This window comes from Andrographis paniculata, unplaced genomic scaffold (assembly GCF_009805555.1).
Source record: "Andrographis paniculata isolate CXL003 unplaced genomic scaffold, ASM980555v1 Contig21END, whole genome shotgun sequence".
NCBI lineage: Eukaryota > Viridiplantae > Streptophyta > Magnoliopsida > Lamiales > Acanthaceae > Andrographis > Andrographis paniculata.
The window spans coordinates 948373-952284 of record NW_026137502.1 but is presented as its reverse complement, the minus strand read 5'-3'; positions in this window follow the sequence as shown (position 1 = coordinate 952284).

Here is a 3912-nt window from a genome sequence, read left to right as displayed (position 1 = left end):
AATAATAATAATAAGAAAAAAAAAAAAACATTAGAATTGATGGAGTATTACTACACATTATTTTTTATTTTAGATGTTATATTAAAATATTATTTTAAAAAAATAAAAATATGTATGAAAACAAATCCCATAAAACTAACGCCAAGTATCATATCCTATATAGTAGTCTAGCTTTGTCCCAATTTATTGGCTTGTTTATAAATTGTTATAGTTTTTTTAGATAATACTTTCTCCGTCTGTAAAAAATTTGGCTTGTTTATAAATTGTTATAATTTTTTAGATAATACTTTCTCCGTCTGTCAAAAATAGTTATGTAGAAGTATTATAAAGAAAGCGAAACTATTTTTGATGGACGAAAAAAATGAACTTGGATATATTTTTACTTTTTACTTGTAATAATTTTGTAAATGGTACTAATATGAATAAAGAAAAAAGTGAGTATACAATAAACAAAATTATATGTATATTTAAAAATATATCAAAATAAAAATAATAGTATAACTTATAACAATTGAAATATTATAATATTATCAGAAAATAGGAAGGAAATATGAATATATATATATATATATATATATGGTCTTCGAAAAGTAAATAGAAGTCGTTGGAATGTGTTTTCACAATTTGAACGACTTTTGAGTGTGTTTGTTTGGGGATTATCTCCGAATATACTATTCATCCTATTTTTTCTCTTCAAAAATATCAAAATCAAATATTTTTTTTATATTATACTAAAAATCAATTTTACATTCAAAATATTACATACACGTCTATTTATATCACGTTATACAACTATTCAAGTTTAAAATTTTTACTATTCAAATTCCAACTCAAAATCCAAACACTCAAACAAACAATTCTATTCGTCCATTTCCACTATAATACGCATGTTTCCATTGCAGTACTTTCTGGGATTCTTCTACGTCACTCAACTGTGTTGCTGCTGCTCACATTTTGAAATAAAATTTTACTTTCTTGGTTTTATATTGACGCGATTTAAAACTAATTTTACTTATATTTATATATATACATACATATGTATGTATCTATATGTATAATTATAACAAGTGATGGAACTGTTGGATTAAAAAATCCAATTGTGGGTTAAATTTAACTATTTGGACTATCAGTCAGATTAAGTCTATATTAAGTGATCTATTAATTTATTGGGTGATGAGGCCAATTAATAATAAGGGATATAAATAGAGTTGTGATCCCAGGTCTAGACGCAATATCCATTACGTTACTTATCTCATCGTAACGGCAGAAACCTCACCGGTTTTCTCGTTAGGGTTGCACCATAGGCTTGAAGACCGCAAAACCCTTTGTCAATTGCAGATTTGAATCCGACTACGTTGAGGAATAATGTTAGATCTAATTAGCTTTATTTTCTTATCTCAATTATTTTAACACAATGGATTCTGGGTTAGGGTTAAATTAACAATTGGTATAAGAGCCGTTCCGTGTTGAATTTTGTTGAATTTTTGGGATATGCGATTGGATGAATTAATCTTTAACCGGAAGCGGATTTATATGATTTTTTTTTTTTTTTTCAATCATGAATTTTTTTTTATCCTACTGTCGCTGCACACATGTTAGTCGATGTACTAAAAATTCGACATAACTTTGAAATCTGAATTCTATCGTATATGCAATCGAATTGAATGATTACAATCTGGGTCACAATATGTTAATAAATATACGATTGCAATTCAGTTATACGCGGATCCTGAATACTTTAATTAGATTGACTAATTGTTTAATCAAAATTCAATTAAGTCGTTGGTGTTTAATTGTGGAATGACATATGCATCTGGATAATTCCATTATTGTTTATTTATTATTTTATTGGAATAATTCATACAACTATGGCATCTGGTTGTCTCTAAGTCATGGTGCGCTGCAAATTCTTTTACGAATTATTTATGTACCTTGATTCCGTTGACACGTTCGAATACAAATCCGAGTTAGAATTAATTTTCTGGAATCTGAATTGATGTCTTTCTTGAGTATGCAATTAATTGCAATAAAAATGGGTTGGTTTGATGATATGGAAATATACATGTATGAAAATTATTGATATTTATGCATTACATCAAATTTATATTCTCCACTAAATTTTGCAATATCTGTTATTATTAGTGTGGCTAATTACTTTTATTGGAAATTCAGATATTATTTCCATTAGTGCAAACAATGTTTATTTATTGTTGATTTTTATAAATAATCAGAACTATGGATTTATTCTAATATGTTTTATGATGTAATTAAGTTTGTGAATCGACATGTAATTTTGATCATATGCGTTTGTCTATTTATTCGGATTCATTCTTTTATTGTTGTTGCCCAAAACTTTTGATGGTTTCATTTTAATTATTGCATGGAAATTAAATTCAAGTATGCTATACATGTGTGTATGCAATTATAAGTTTATATACATGCAATTGGAATAGCACATGCATATCCATCGTATGTGGCGTTGGTTTATTTATTCTTTTATCTATTTTTTTTGGGATATTGTATAGATTGGATTGCATTCAATTAATTGACAACTAGTCAGACAATTTGACACAAATAATTAAATGTTATGATTGAAGTTGTAATTATATGAATAATCGATGCAGACCATATTTATTTTTTATGGCTATTTTTTTTTCTTTTTGAATAATCGAATATTCATTATGATTCGTTTGATAGTCCAATTAAATTTGGAATACAGTAGCATATATTTTCGAAAGTATTCATTTGTGCAAATTCGACTATAGTTATTTATTGTATTAAATTTATAGTCTCTTTGGGTGGCATATTTTTTATCTATGTAATTCTGTTGCATTTATTCTTTTCTTGGACTACTTGATTATATTAATAAATCCAGAAATTAATTTCTACTGTTATAGCTTTCATACATATTGGACATACATATTTATTTAAGAAGTTAATTAGCAATAAATAATATAATATGTTTTATGAATTGAATGAAACAATTATGTTGCCAAAGCAGCATCTGCTGTGTAAATCAGTTTATTTTATTTATTAGAAATATGTATCTGTGACTTATAAGGCTTCTGATTGACCCAAAGGCAACTTAGACATTAAGTAGTTACATATATGTTTAGTGAGATTGAATGTGGTGATGATAATTTACTTATTTGTGTGTGAATAATAGATCTGTCCAAAGATGGAGTGTTGTTTGACACACTACTTTATTGTCTACATTTAATTGTCAAAATAAGTTTATCACTGGCAAGTCAGTAATTTGTTCAACGACATTTGCTGATATTGCTTGATAACTTGTGATATAATTGCTACTTTATTTTATAAATTCACATACGAAACATTCAGTAGCTTATAGACATGTGCATTTAGTTTCTAATGAGCATTCTTTATTTTATATAGAATCAGACCCGTATATATTGAACATGATTATGATTATAATTTATTTTAAGAAAATTATAAGTTCATTAATAATGCATGCTGCGTTTTGACGGTGAAAATAAAGTATTTGACGTTGCCAAAGTAACCTATCTTATATAAGATTTTTTTTTCTTGATAACGTAAGTGTTTATCTGTATTTTAATTCATGTGATTATTCTTCGGCCCAAAGGTAGTCGGTAATTGACAGAATGAAATATACATCTGCGATAGTATGTATGGGACGATTATATGGATTTAACTAATGTGAATAGTAAATCAGTCCAAAGATTGGTTGTTGTTTGACATTACTTATTGTCAATGTTATTGATCCAAAGATTGATCATTGATGTTGCACTTAGTGTTTTTGGATGATAATGCATTATTATTGAGCTTCATTATGATTCATTTGGTTGCATGAATCATGATTTGGCATTAATAATAGACCAACTCACTCATACGGCGAAAAACACTGCCTCATGAAGGACAGTTGTTTGAGAA